Genomic DNA, 5,898 nt, shown 5'->3' on the forward strand with positions numbered 1-5,898 from the left:
TCATGGGAAAAGGGTACGCACATTGTACACACAAAGGAAATGTCCATGGTGAGAATGGAAGCCCCGCATGCCCGTCAGGAGACTGGGCGTGTGGTAGCTAAGACCATAAGCCTTGGAGTTTGGTTGACTGGATTCCAGTCCCATCCTTTGTCTCTCTTACCTCACTCACACCACCCTTTCCACCGTGTCTAGCTGTGTGACCTCAGACAAGTCACTTCACCTCTCTGAGCCTCACTGGGCATAATAATACCTATTCTATAATGTTTTGGGGAGATTAAACCGGTCCTGAACGGTCTCAATAGGGAGAGTTCTTTTCCCAATTTTGGCTTTTGGCAGAGTGGCCACCAGAGGGCGGTGGTCCCCATAGTGGGAAAATAGCCTGCCTGGTGACCCTGTGATTCCTTTGAAGAAACACACACACATCTGCACACACGTGCACCAGGACAAGTGGCCTTGATTGGGTCAACACAGCCACTGGCCGACAAATGGGCACCCTGCTGGTCACTCTCCTCTGTGGTCACTCGAGCACCGGCATGAGCCTGAGACCAGTGAATAGGCATTTACTGGGACCTTCTCTTCTTTCTACCCTGACCATGGAACCGCCGGCCTTTTCTGAAGTGCTTCCTTCTGCTTGCTATGTTTTGGTAAACGTCCTCTTCAGGTCCATCCCCACCTCTCTGAGTTCTTTCCTCCATAGATGGGGTTCATCTAGGCTCCCGAAACACTGTAGTCTCCTTAATGGTAGCATTTAAACACATCATTAAATTACTTAGGTGCAGTTTAACTAGAGGTTAAGAGTAAGGATGCTTGTGGGTCTGCAGCCTGGGCTCCGTCACTTACTGTGGGACTGTGTGCACATCATCTAACCTTTCTGAGCTGCAGTTACCTCATATGTAAAAGCGGGGCTAATAACAGTACTCAGCACATAGGGTTTCCCTGAAAATTACACAACATTAAGAATGCAAAGGGTGTGTTTCCAAAATGGCGGCAGCGATGGGTGTGGACACCCCGAGCGGCACCAACAGCGGCGCGGGCAAGAAGCGCTTTGAGGTGAAGAAGTGGAATGCAATAGCCCTCTGGGCCTGGGATATTGTGGTTGATAACTGTGCCATCTGCAGGAACCACATTATGGATCTCTGCATAGAAGGTCAAGCCAACCAGGCGTCTGCTACTTCTGAAGAGTGCACCGTGGCGTGGGGCGTCTGTAACCATGCTTTTCACTTCCACTGCATCTCTCGCTGGCTCAAAACAGGCAGGTGTGTGCGTTGGACAACAGAGAGTGGGAATTCCAAAAGTATGGGCACTAGAAAAAGAGAACTCTTCCATCAAGCTCAACTGTTTTTGTTATCCATTGAGTGACTTGACTTCCTGTTACTTAATTATAAATTAGATAGAACCGCGTCTCTTCTGCTTTGTCTTTTCAGTTTGCTACTCCGGCAGCCATACTGTATTCCGTGTCAAATAAAATCCAGTTGGATTCTAGAACAGACGCTGTCTCTTGTGTATGTGCAAAAAGTGAACACAAGTAAAGGGCCCCCTCCTCCGCCGCCTTTCTAGGGTGGAAGGCCAGTTTCTGAAAGTGAGAGGTTTGTTCATCAGAGCCAGAGCAGGATCGTCCTGCGAGCACGTCGCTTGGTCTTGAGGAAGCTTGGTCCACAGCCTGGCTGCTGATGGTGATCTTGGGCGAGTGACCTCTCTGCTCCGAGCTCTTCCTCCTCCGTGAAGTGGCTGCTAAGGACTAAAGAGGATCACGTGGGCACAGAAAGAGGCCTTATAAACTGAGAACGCTGTACAGGTGTTAACTTTGTGTATGACATGTCGCTTTCTCTTTTTAGTTTAGAAAAGTGAACTTGAAAACAATTTAATGTGTCATCTTGGCTGGCAGTGGAGTAATCTGTGAACTCAGATCAGAAATCAGCGTTGTTTAGCGCTAACGGGAGAATCCAGGTTGCCCTTCCCCACCGCCACCCTTTGTAATTCGTTTAAAATGCCTCAGCCGTGGATGGAACTGCCAGTTCTAACACTACTTCAGTCTCTTAAATAGTCTTTAACTGAGAGCCGGGTTAATTTACTGCAGTGATTCTCAAAAGTGTGTGCTGAGGACTTGCGGGAGTAATGGAAACACTTTCAGGAGGTTCACGAAGTTCCTTTTCCGGCTGCATGTCTGTACAAGGCCAATTTTTCTTTTTGTCCTTCAACCAAAGCAACATGTTGAATGAAGAAGCAGAGCAGAGAATCCAGCTGTCTTCTGCTAAGTCAGATATAAAAGAGATTTGCAAAAATGTAAAACGGTGCCACTCTTCTAACTTCTGTTTTGAAAACTAGTTACTTTGAATAAAAATATTTATGTTAAAAAAAAAAAGAATGCAAAGCCCTGGCCCTGGTCTGAAGAAAAAATGAATGAGCTAGTGAATGAGTGCCTATTAAAACCCATGGAGTTGTTAAAACTATAAAACAATGATAAAGGAAGATGGTTCAAAGAAATGGAAAGATATCCCATGCTCTTGAGTTGGAAGAATTAATATTGATAAGATGGTCATATTACCCAGAGAAATCTACAAATTTAACGCAATCTCTATCAATATATTCATGACATTTTTCACAGAAAAATTTCCCTAAAGTTTATATGGAACAACAAAAGACCCAGAATTGTCAAAACAATCCTGAGGAAAGAGAACAAAGCTGGAGGCATAAGCCTTCCAGACATCAGACTATACCACAAAGCTACATCAAAACAGCATGTAATCAAAACAGCGTGCTATTATGGCCAACTCTAAGGATGTACCATACCCCACCAGACTCCGCTTCCATGGAATTTTCCAGGTAAGAATACTGGAGTGGGTGGGTTGACGTTTCCTCCTCCAGAGGATCTTCCTGACCTAGCAATCAAACCTGCATCTCCTGCATTGCAGGGGGATTCTTACAAGTTGAGCTACTTAGGAAACCCCAAATGGGACCTAATTAAACTTAAAAACTTTTGAACAGGAAAGGAAACTATCAAAAAGACAACCTATGAAGTGGGAGAAAATATTTGCAAAGGAGGGCTTCTCTGGTGGTCCAGGGGTTAGACATCCATCTTGCAATGCAGGGGACACCGGTTCGGTCCCTAGTTGCGGAAGATGGGGCAACTAAGCCCATGCACCACAACTAAGCCTGTGCTCTGGAGCCTGTGAGCTACAACTACCAAGACCACATACTACAACTACTGAAGCCCGTGCGCTTTAGTAGCAGCCTGGGCTCCGCAACAAGAGAAGCCACTGAAACAGAATCCTCTTTCTAGAGAAAGCCCAGGCACAGCAACAAAGATCCAACATGGCCCCAAGTAAATGAATAAATATTTTAAAGATATTTGCAAAAGGTATGATCAACAAGGGGTTAATATCAAAAAGTACATCCACAGTTCACACAACTCAATATCAAGAAAGCAAACAACCCAATTTTAAAAAATGAACAGAAGACCGAAAGAGACATTTCTCCAAAGAAGATATAGAGATGACTGATAGGCACATGAAAAGATGCTCAATATCACTAATTATCAGAGAAGTGCAAATCAAAACCACAATGAAGTATCACCTCATACTGGCCAGAATGGCCATCATCAAAAAGTCTACCAATAGTAAATGCTGGAGAAAGTGTGGAGGAAAAAGAACTCTCCTACACTGCTGGTGAGAATGTAACGGTGCAGCCGATATGGAGAACAGTGGGGAGGTTCTTTAAAAAACTAAAATTAGAGCTACCGTATGATCCAGTAACCCTACTCCTGGGTATATATCTGGAAAAGATGAAAACCCTGATTCAAAGAGATACATTCACCTCAATGTTTATTAGCAGCACCCTATACAATAGTTAAGACATGGAAACAACCCAAGTGCCCAACAACAGATGATTGATTTAAGATGTGACATATACACACAGTGGAATATTACTCAGCCATAAAAAAGAATGAAACAGTGCCATTTGCAGCAACATGGATGAACCTAGAGAATATTACACTCAGTGAAGTCAGATGGCGAAAGACAAATATTATATGAAATCTAAAAAATAGTACGAATTAATCTATGCACAAAACAAAAATAAACTCAGATATGGAAAGCAAACTTAGGGTTACCAAAGGGGAAAGGGAGGTGGGGAGGCATGAATTAGGATTATACAAACCAACCCACGGAGCTACAGGCTCCCTCAGGGGTAGGAACAATTTTCTTTCTTCTTCTAAAGCAGATCAGTCCTGGGCGTTCATTGGAAGGACTGATGCTGAAGCAGAAACTCCAATACTTTGGCCACCTCATGCGAAGAGTTGACTCATTGGAAAAACCCTAATGCTGGGAGGGATTGGGGGCAGGAGGAGAAGGGGACGACAGAGGATGAGATGGCTGGAGGGCATCACCGACTCGATGGACATGTGTTTGAGTAAACTCTGGGAGTTTGTGATGGACAGGGAGGCCTGGCGTGCTGAGATTCATGGGGTCGCAGAGTCAGACATGACTGAGCAACTGAACTGAACTGAACTGAACTGAACTGAACTGAATGCCTGAATCCCAATGTGGGCATGTTGCTAGTACAGTGGTTTTCAAAGTAGGTTCCCCGCAACCAGCAGTCTTGGCGTAACCTTAGAGCTTGTCAGAAATGCACACTTTTAGGCCTTGCCTCTGACCTACTGAATCAAAAACTCTGGAGATGGGGCCCAGTAATTAGTGCTTTAGTTAGTCCTCTAGGTGATTCTATTGCATGTGAAAGTTTGTGATCTACTGGCCTAGAGAAGTGGATATGGTGGTGGTTTACTCTCTGAGTTGTGTTCAACTCTTGCGACTCCAGGGGCTGTAGCCAGCCAGTCTCCTCTGATGTGGGATACTCCAGGCAAGAATACTGGAGTGGGTTGCCATGCCCTCCTCCAGAGGATCTGCACGACCAAGGATTCGAACCCATGTCACTTACATCTATTGCATTGGCAGGCGGGTTCTTTACCACTAGCACCACCTGGGAAACCCATTAAGTGGATGTACCAACCTGTAAAATTGGTGATTTGAATTAGAATAGGCTGTAAGCTCCGTGAAGGCAGCAGGGGTCATGATTTCCCCAGCACCTAGCAGATGCAGACACATAGTAGGTGCTCAAAAATGTTTCTAAAATAAATGAACGAAAATCCTTTCCAATTCTTCTGTTTTTTAATTATTTTAAACCTTCCAAATTTTAGTTTTATTATTTGTCCTCTCTCCCAGGATGGAAAGGATCAAGAGGCAAATGAAATATATGAATATACATAATCAAATAGTACTGTCATCAGAAATTCCCCAGAGAGGTCTGGACTTCTACCCCTGCTCTAAGCTAGAATTTCAGGCAGCTTAGGGGTTCTGCCGCAGACACACACCTGCTAGGCCTTGTCCATCCATGGAATGAGGAAGCCTGCTCTTAAAACAGGTCAATACTCTTAACAAGGAAGGAACAGTAGTTATGACCCCATCCTGGCACAGGACGGATGCTCAATAAATGTCTGAAAAGTAAACAACCCTCTGGAGAGCAGAGTTAATTGCATGGATTCTGAGCCATCAAATTGTTTTTCTTTTTTCCTCCTTCTTGTCCTATTGCTTTGTCCAGGATTGCCAAGAGATGTTGAGTTGTAGGAGTAATAGTAGGTGTCCTTGTCTTGTTTCTGAGGTTTTATTGTTAAGTATGATATTTGCTGCGGGCTTCAGGTGGCACTAGTGGTAAAGAACCTGCCTGCTAATGCAGGAGACATAAGAGACATGGTTCAATCCCTGGATTGGGAAGATCCCCTGGAGGAGGGCATGGCAACCCACTCCAGTATTCTTGCCTGGAGAATCGCATGGACAGAGGAGCCTAGCGGGGTACAGTCCGTAGGGTTGCAAAGAGTTGGACACGACTGAAGCGACTTAGCAAGTA

At 44.8% G+C, this 5,898-nt stretch overlaps 1 pseudogene; it reads left to right on the forward strand.

The window, feature by feature from the left end:
- The first annotated feature begins 972 nt into the window (after positions 1–972).
- LOC133060346 (E3 ubiquitin-protein ligase RBX1-like) lies at positions 973–1,330 on the forward strand (annotated as a pseudogene).
- Positions 1,331–5,898: the final 4,568 nt, after the last annotated feature.

Source organism: Dama dama, chromosome 8 (genome assembly GCF_033118175.1).
Source record: "Dama dama isolate Ldn47 chromosome 8, ASM3311817v1, whole genome shotgun sequence".
Taxonomy (NCBI): Eukaryota; Metazoa; Chordata; class Mammalia; order Artiodactyla; family Cervidae; genus Dama; species Dama dama.